We start from the raw sequence: 10,552 nt of genomic DNA, 5'->3' as shown, positions 1-10,552 counted from the left end.
AAAGGGAATTGGAATCCTAGTAGGACACGAATTAATTAAACTTAGAATCCTACAAGAACTCTAATTAATTAATTTATCCTTTTAGGAATAGGAATTTAATCATATACTAACTCTAATAGTTTTAGGAATCATGCATGAACACAAACTCACACACACACGGCAGCCACGAGGGCCGCCCATGCGTGTGCGTGCGAGCAGCAGCCCACGCAGCGAGGCCATGGCCTTGGCGCGCGTTGGGCCTGCCTTGCGGTGGGCCTGGGCGCTGCCTTGGCTGGGCGCGCGTTTGGCTTGCTGGGCGATGGCCCGACTTCGTGCTGGGCCTTCGTCCGGCAGGCCTCGTCCGATGCTAATTCGTACGATACGCTTCCGATTAAATTCCCGGTTCCGGAATTCATTTCCGATACGAACAATATTTAATATTTCCGATTCCGGAATCAATTTCCGTTTCGAACAAATATTTAATATTTCCGTTTCCGGAATTATTTTCCGATTCCGATAATATTTCCGATTCTGACAATATTTCCGTTTCCGGCAATATTTCCGATTCTGGCAATATTTCCATTTCCGATAATATTTTCCGATACGTACCATGTTTCCGTTTCCGGCAACATCTACGACTTGGATAATATTTATATTTCCGATACGATCCATATTTCCGTTTCCGGCAATATCATCGTTTCCGGAGTATTCATTTCTTGCCTGTGACGATCTCAGCTCCCACTGAAACCAAGATCCGTCGATTCCGAATATCCATAGATGGAGTATCTAATGCCATTAAATACTTGATCCGTTTACGTACTATTTGTGTGACCCTACGGGTTCAGTCAAGAGTAAGCTGTGGATTAATATCATTAATTCCACTTGAACTGAAGCGGCCTCTAGCTAGGCATTCAGTTCACTTGATCTCACTGAATTATTAACTTGTTAATTAATACTGAACCGCATTTATTAGACTTAACATAGAATGCATACTTGGACCAAGGGCATTATTTCCTTCAGTCTCCCACTTGTCCTTAGGGACAAGTGTGCATTTCCTAATTCCTTTGTCGCTCGATGCTTGCTCTTGAACATAAGGTAAGAGTTGTCATCCTTATTATGTCCAGAGGTGTTCCTCGGTTTCAGAGTTCAACTGATCAAATAAACAGATAATCATAGCCTATGATTCATCCGAGCACGGCCATGCATTTCACAGTTTCTAGCTCTCCGAGTGGCCTTGTACAACTTTTAAGCATCTCATCCCGATTTATGGGAGGACAATCCCAATCTTGCGATCTTGAGATTAGACTTCGTTTGATAGGTGATTACCCGAGCGTTGCCTTTATAGCCTCCTTTTACGGTGCGACGGTTGGTCAACGTCAAAGCAACCAGTTCTCAAACAAGTAATCTCAAATCACTCAGGTATTGAGGATTTAGTGTCTAATAATTTAATGAAATTTACTTATGACAGATTTTCATCTCTTACAGTAAAGTTTCATAGGTCTTGTCCGATACTAGTCTTCCCAAAGTAAGTATCTATGCAAATGATTATGACATTTCCATGTCCACATAGTTCAAGAAACAGAACTACTAGTCATCTTGCATTCTAATCGTCTAACGTTTTCTATGCGTCCAATTTTATAGAAAACTCCGACTAGGGACCATTTTCAACCTTTGACATTCAAGTTCACTTGATAGACATTTCTTAGTCACAGGACTGGTCCTGACAGTCTATCTTGAATATATTGTCAAATTGAAGGGACTCATCATTTAATACTAAACCAAGATTAAATGGAATATGAAAACACATTTCATATATGATAAATGTTCAACCCCAATGTTTTACAACCATGGGCCTCTAACCTATCTTTAAAACAGTTCATGGAATTCAAAGCTATGCTTGATTTCCAGTGCTACAATGTGAGTGTTGCTTTCTCACTTGTTGCATAGGTTTAGTTATCATGCTTTGCCAATCTTAATATCTTTTCATCGAATGATATTCGGGATGGGATGATAAGATCTTTTGAGTTTGTTTATTATGTGATCTAGTCTTTCCTACTTCGATAGTGGTTCTACGCATTTTGCAATGAAGAGCCATCAAGTTAGCAGACATGTGATCCACCAAAGTTCAATGAAGAACTCATTAATCTAAACAACTCTGTTTTATTGCTTCTTAGGCAATAAGTACTTTTACTTCAACTGTTTAGGTTGCTAGTGATGCTTTGTTTGGATTTACTTATCCAAGCAGTTCACAGACATGTGGAAGACTTTCCAGCTGTATCTTAGAACATAGAAATTAATATTTTAATTTCCCACGCAACAACTCATGGTCTCCAACCCATGTTGCCATTTCAAAACACGATGCTCTATAGCTCGTCCTTATCAATGGTTAACTCCAAGGGAATCTTGCTTGATCCTTTGCCAGTGTTTATGCGTGTAGCATCAATATTTATCATATCTTTATTTCCTTGAATCAAGAACTATTCCTATGTACCTTTTTAAGTACCATAAGTTTTTCTTGATCTCAATCTAGTTGATCTTTACTTAGATCAATAGAGATAGGTATATGTTCGTCATGCCTAAAGTCATACGATACGTTTTTGGCGATCCTCATATTATATCATACATGATAAATTCTTTTGCAGAATAATTCCCAATTGAATTCTATTCATGTAACTTTAGCTTATCTAGTTTCAGTAGATACTAAATTCAGCTAAATTCTTTGACATATAATATAGGTTAAGAATCTTATTTAGACTCTTTGATGTTTAACTTAGTAAATGCTTATACATAGTTCAAACATCTTTTACTTAGATTTATTCACATGGGTCAAATATCTCCAATGGAGACTTTCGTGTTTGATTTAGTAAATGCCATTACTTAATCCAAAACAATATCATAAGATCTTTGTAAATAGATCTTAATACCCAGTATGTACTAAGTTTCGCCATGGTCCATCATTGATGAATAATTTCAAATCTAAGTCATTAGCATTTGAATGTTATTTCACAATAGAGAGATATGTGTGTAATACACATAGGACCAAATAAGTTTTTATGTACTCCCACTAAACTTCTTATACATCTATAAGAATCATGTATATTTTATGAAACTAAAATGCTTATTAGCTTCACTTAAAATACAGTTCCAATTCCCAATTGCTTGCTTAAATCTGTACTTAGATTTTATAAGCTAGCTTTCCTTTTCAAGAATTTATTTGGATCCACAAATTCTATGACATACCATGTACATATTATATTCCAACATTTGATTGAGGAATACGTTTTGTCATCCAATTGCCATATGTACCAATATGCAATCATTGCTTGTATTATAGACTTAAGCGTTACGATTTTGCATGAGGTTTCAACACAATCCATGCCATGAATTTGCTTGTAACCTTTAGCAACTAATCTAGCTTTGTGTGTGAACACAATTCCATGTTTGATGGTTTTTATCCTTAAAACAAACTTGCAACCAATAGGTGTGAAACTATTCTTGCAAATCAACAAAATTTCAATTTTGTCATCAAAACATTGAGTATGTTTTATGGCCTCTAACCATTTAAAACATTTGAGTCTATATATGGCCTCTAACCATTTTAGGGAATCTGGGTTTCGTCATAGCTTTCTTACAAGTCACAAACTCATTAATCTACATGATAATAGTTTGACTGCAAGTTGTAGGTTTCTTCACTATTTAATAGAAGAATCTCATAGTTTCATTGACCTGATCTCTATGTTTCTTCACTAGAAGAATCTCATAGTTTCAGTGACTTGAATTCTATGCCTACTTGGGTATAGAACATCAAACAATAGAATATCAATAGCCACTTGAAAGTCCTTTGAATATTCTGTTCTCCTTGAAGCATTTGTAAAGTCTTCTAAGAGATGTCTATTCTTTAAAGCCACTTCTAAAGTCCTTAAAGAATAAGTTCGGATTTTCTGAAGCACTTCGAAAAGCCTCCGGAATGTCCGTTTATGTTTGTTGTTCGCCTCGAAAACTTTCGAGGTCTATTTTCTCCCACTTGTCATTTTGGAAACGAATCTCCAAAAGGACATCATTTCGAGCAAACAAACATTATGTTCTCAAAAATTCGTGGTAGAAACAATACCCTTGTGTCTCATTTGAATAAATCACAATGAAACATATATATATACTTGGGCCTTAGTTTGTTGAATAACAAACACTAAGCTCCCACTGAGTTTAGGAACTCTTTAGATATATTATGAAAAGATATTCTGAAATTACTTTTCAATAGCTTTGACGAATTTGGTTTAGTTTGGTGGTAGTTGAGCATTTTGTTTTAGAAATTATAGGAAAAGTCTTTATGATTCATCATTGATCGAATCAAGTACTAATTTACTTCGATCATTCCAACGTAGATATGCCATATCTTATGGAGCTAGATTGTGAAATTACAACACACAATAATTGATGATCATATTTGGTCTCAAGTAATCATCAACATGATCTAACCTAGATCTTTATGATTTCTTGCCGAGTGGATTTTATACTTCTGAATCTTTGAACTAGCCAAACAGATTCAACTTATATCACATTTGAGTAAATAAACCTATATTCACTCAAATCCATGTGAAATAATAAAGTCATAAAACCTTTCTTTAGCTTTGAACTCTATCGTCTAGGCGTTCTAACAATAGTTCATATTCTTTGTTACTTTCAACAAGTAAGACTAGCTTGTCTTAAGTTGATCTAGAAATCAACCAACTTTCAAAAGTCCATCAAAATAGAGCTTATGAATGTTAACTTGTTGATATGGTCTAAGCAACAATGCCAAAGATTTAATGGAACTCAAATCAAGGGTTTGATTTGAACCTAGTAAAGTTCTTTAAAGAGTTGTTTGTTTTAATCAAGCATATTGACTCAACCAGTAATTGACCATTTCATTCAAATAAACAAACAAACAAGCATTGTTTTTGTTCTTCTGAATGTTAGTCTTTCTGTGTTTGAAGCAGAAATTTAGGTATGCTGATTATGGAACAAAATAGCCATTAAGTTCCAGCCTTTGAAAGGACTTAAAACAAACTAGATGACCCTACAACTAATGTAGCATTGCCATGCTTCATTTCCCACTTGTAGGTCATTAGTGTATCCTAGCTTCCATTATTTGAGTTATTACCGAAGTAAGAACCTCAAGCGGTATATGATACCAAGGAAGTTTGATTGCTAGGTCACTTCTCTTTAAACATAACCTTATAGGTAGAACCGGAATCGTAAATTCCTTTCATTTGTTCCTTTGTTTTCCTATTTCTTGTACCCTTTCTTATAGTCTTAAGAATTGAATTCTCTAGTGTTGACTTTTATACTTTGTTAGACATGTCCAATGTCATTTTATCAAAGTTCTTACCATTTATGTTGAATATTCTGTTTCAACTAGATGATCTTACCAGAAGCTTCTAAAGTTCTCTAAGCATCGATCTATTCGAATGTCTAGGAACTAGACTCATTCGAGAATTAAATGGAAAAAGGATTTTAGGTTGTTAACCATTGGTAAAGCTGAGCGTTTAAACTCAATGCTTTATGATCTCAAAACCACATTGTATTTTGAATTCACAAGCACCAATCGGTTTGCCATTCGACTTTGATACTCGAAAACAACCATAAAAGTCGATATAAGAAACGTACATTTTAAATTGCTCACTTTCTCTCATTTCCGTGAATCGTTCTTGGATTCACTACCAATCGAGGAAATTTACTGTTACCTTTATAAAAGGATTTATTGCAGTGCAAGATATTTAATTATAAACAATAATTAAAACATACATTGAAGCATGCAAAGTCTAAACATTTATCATGAGTAATAACTTGAAAATTAAAGCAATCATGTAATTTCAACAAGTTATTAGCATTTTATTCGAATTTATTGTTCCGGCAGGTGTGAATAAAATGATTCCAAGATCCTAAAATCATTGAAGAACTAAGCACAGTTTGTCGACTTAATCCTAAAACATCTTAGGTAAGCAAAAGCCTTTTGCTAATAGTCTAGAAACTATTCTTGGTTGATAGGTACGTCTAAGAACTTATTAGGTAAACCTATCGATTTTGCCACGACATAAAAGGACTCCTTACTTATATCGTTGAGTTTCACCAAAACTAACATGTACTCACAATTATTTGTGTACCTTGCCCCTTTAGGACCAATAAGTAACACCTCGCTGAGCGAAAACTATTACTAGATTGATGTAAAGGATATCCAAGCAAGTGTATATTTTGGCATGGCACCTTTTAACTCAATTTTTAAGTTTGGAACTTAAGGCTCTTACTATGTTGGTTAGATTTTAAGTGAACTAAAATCCTTAATCATGCAACATAATCAAGCTTTTGATCTCATGCATTTTAAGACATATTTAAAAGCAATAAATAACTTAAAACATGCATAAGATAAATGTGATCTAGTATGGCCCGACTTCATCTTGAAGCTTTGACTTCAAAGTCCGTCTTGAAAATCTCCGTGGGAGGCACCATTTTCTTCAAATAGGATAAGCTATAACTAATTACAACTATTTGATGGTACGCAGACCATATTTGAATTGAAAAATAACTTTGGTACTTTAGACCAATTACATTCAAATTAATGGTACGCAGACCATATTTTCTATCCTATTTGGGCCATACTAGTCACTTCATAACCTGCAAAACAGTACATATACAATATATACCATTCACCCATTCATTATCATGAATGGCCCACATAGCTGGTTAGTAAAACACATTATGCATCACGTAAACATTTGCAACAATTAATCAAGGGCACCAATAATCTACCAATTATTCAGTCCTTATTAATTCTAATCAAGTTGTTTTAACCTTAAGGATTCGTAGACCTAATCAAGAGTTTTATGATTAAAAGGGCTCCCACTTAAACCAATAAATTCATATGCTTTACTAATTTTAAACATAAAAATGTATTTCAAGTCTAACCGGAAACATACAAATTTAATTAAAATTTAAAGCTCATATAAATTTATAATTGAATCCAAAAAGTTTAATTTCAGTCGTATTTAAATTAATTCATGATTTTAATTTTAGTAAAATAATTAGAATAAATAAAATTTATTATAATTACAATATTCAAAATTAAAATCCAAGAAAATAATTTAAATTATTAATTTTAAAATTAATTAAAATTACGTAAACTGAAAAATTTCAAATTAAACATTCAAAACGATCTAATCGCAACGCAAACACCCTACGCATCGCACTCCCATGGGCCGCACGCACACAGCCATCGTTGGCCATGTGCGCGCAGCCCATGCGCTCGTCGCATAGCTGCTGCATCTTCCATCGCAAGCCATCGCACGCTATGGTGCTCGTTGCGCGCGCGCCAGCGCTCGACGCACGCGAGCCATCGCTCGCTGTGCGCGCTCGCCAGCGCTCGCTGCGCGCGAGCCATCGCTCGCTGCGCGCGAGCCATCGCTCGCTGTGCGCGCGAGCCATTGCTCGCTGTGCGCGCGAGCCATCGCTCGCTGTGCGCGCGAGCCATCGCTCGCTGTGCGCGCGAGCAATTGCGCGCGATCAATCGCTGGGCGCAGCGCTCGTGGCACGCGAGCTTGCGCTCGCTGCGCGCGAGGCTGCGCGCGCTTGCGCGAGGCTGTGCGCGTCGTGGCGCAGCTCGCTTGCTGCCCACACGCGACTGCCTTGGCTTGCCTTTCGCCCATGCCCATTTGTTCATAGCTCGTGGCCCACGACACAAGGCAGGGCTGCTGCCTTGTGCTCGTGCACCATGCCCTTGCTCATTGCATTCGTGCCGCACGGGCGACGAGCTCCCTTGCTCGTCGTCGCATGCCCGCACTATACAACACCCCTTAAGGGTAACACGAAGCGTCCATTGCTTTGTGCGTGCAAGTCATATGAACGAATCGCATAAAAATTAAAATTTATATTTAAAATTAATGACAAATTAATAAATAATATCAATTTCATAATTTTAGGGCGAAAAATCGAAAATTTATTATCCAATTGATTTCCGATTATTATGGATTCAAGTCTAGGTCATAAAAATTTAAAATTTATCATAAATTTACAATTTTTATGGTGGTTTTTAATCATAGGTTTCTAATTAAATTATAATTAATTATGAAAATCAAATTAATTCTAAATTATTCTAATTTTCAACAAATTAATCATAATTACAAATTAGATTGCATAATTAACAAGGCTAGGCATTCAAACTTGTTAAACATATACAGTAGGTCAATCAAAAATTCAAGATTTATCAACAAGAATCGCAAATATTTAATTTAACATCTTAAATTTACGAAATTTTGCATTCGAAAAACCAAAAACCTTCGAAAAGTCATAGTTAGGCTTCGAATTTGAGAATTCTGGGTTCGGCAGAAAAAAACTATTTTTGTCAAAATTTTAGAATGCCTTTTACATGCGGAATTGACACAAAAATCACTCGATTTGGATGAGTAACGAAGAAACTGCCGAAAAACTGCGTACGTATAATTAAATAAACGCAATTTGCAATTAATTAACAATTACGAAAATTAATCACCCCTTTTAATTCTTGCAAATTTGTAATATTTAACCATGTTCATGCAATTTAGATTATGAAAATAATAAGGGGCTCGTGATACCACTGTTAGGTTATGATACATATGACAATTCATAAATCATGCGGAAAAACCATTTAGCCAGGAATACATATTATTTACACATAATCATATAGCATAGTTTAGATGCATACTCTTTGTTGCGTGCCTTCCCTAGCTGCGCCCGAACCGAACAAGAACAAGTCTTTAGGACTCCAAGTGTCGTCCCTCCGTAGATAGTCCACAGCACGTCCGGATCCGCCTTAAGATTGACCAACTAGAATCGCCCTTAAGGTACTAGAATTTTCGGCACTATTGAGCAAGGAATGTGGCTGAATTTTTCTCTTAAAACTCACTTTGAATACTTGAATTAATCTCTGAAAATATGTGACCCTAGGCACGTATTTATAGAGTTATGGAAAGGGAATTGGAATCCTAGTAGGACACGAATTAATTAAACTTAGAATCCTACAAGAACTCTAATTAATTAATTTATCCTTTTAGGAATAGGAATTTAATCATATACTAACTCTAATAGTTTTAGGAATCATGCATGAACACAAACTCACACACACACGGCAGCCACGAGGGCCGCCCATGCGTGTGCCTGCGAGCAGCAGCCCACGCAGCGAGGCCATGGCCTTGGCGCGCGCTGGGCCTGCCTTGCGGTGGGCCTGGGCGCTGCCTTGGCTGGGCGCGCGTTTGGCTTGCTGGGCGATGGCCCGACTTCGTGCTGGGCCTTCGTCCGGCAGGCCTCGTCCGATGCTAATTCGTACGATACGCTTCCGATTAAATTCCCGGTTCCGGAATTCATTTCCGATACGAACAATATTTAATATTTCCGATTCCGGAATCAATTTCCGTTTCGAACAAATATTTAATATTTCCGTTTCCGGAATTATTTTCCGATTCCGATAATATTTCCGATTCTGACAATATTTCCGTTTCCGGCAATATTTCCGATTCTGGCAATATTTCCATTTCCGATAATATTTTCCGATACGTACCATGTTTCCGTTTCCGGCAACATCTACGACTTGGATAATATTTATATTTCCGATACGATCCATATTTCCGTTTCCGGCAATATCATCGTTTCCGGAGTATTCATTTCTTGCCTGTGACGATCTCAGCTCCCACTGAAACCAAGATCCGTCGATTCCGAATATCCATAGATGGAGTATCTAATGCCATTAAATACTTGATCCGTTTACGTACTATTTTTGTGACCCTACGGGTTCAGTCAAGAGTAAGCTGTGGATTAATATCATTAATTCCACTTGAACTGAAGCGGCCTCTAGCTAGGCATTCAATTCACTTGATCTCACTAAATTATTAACTTGTTAATTAATACTGAACCGCATTTATTAGACTTAACATAGAATGCATACTTGGACCAAGGGCATTATTTCCTTCAGTCTTTGCCCTGTCGTCGGGGTGCATGAATACTTGGTGGTAGCCTGAAAAGGCATCCATGAAGCTGAGCAGTGCATGGCCGCTGGTGGAGTCAACCAATTTATCTATCCTTGGCAGGGGATAGCAGTCTTTGGGGCAGGCTCGGTTCAGATCTGTGAAATCCACGCACATTCGCCAGGAGCCGTTCGCTTTTTTGACCATCACCACGTTGGCCAACCATTTTGGGTACATGCATGGCTCGATGAATCCGGCCTCTTGCAACTTTTTTACCTCTTCGGCGATGGCTCTGTTTTTCTCCGAGGAGTAATTCCTCTTCTTTTGTTTGATTGGCCGAGCTTCGGCGTTGACGTCCAGCTTGTGACAAATCAGCTTCGGATTTATCCCTGGCATATCTGCTGCCGACCATGCAAAAATGTCTTTGTGATCCCTGAGTAGTTGGATCAAATCGATTCGGAGCCCCGAGCTTAGGCCCTTGCCTATTCGGACGCTCCTGTCTGAACCTTCTTCGAGGGAGATATCCTCCATTTCCTGATCTGGTTCAGGAGACAGGGTTTCGGGGCGGGCATCGACCTCTGCGGGAGATAAGCTGCTCATGCCTG

Source organism: Spinacia oleracea, chromosome 2 (genome assembly GCF_020520425.1).
Source record: "Spinacia oleracea cultivar Varoflay chromosome 2, BTI_SOV_V1, whole genome shotgun sequence".
NCBI lineage: Eukaryota > Viridiplantae > Streptophyta > Magnoliopsida > Caryophyllales > Amaranthaceae > Spinacia > Spinacia oleracea.
Note: the sequence above shows the minus strand (reverse complement) of the source record.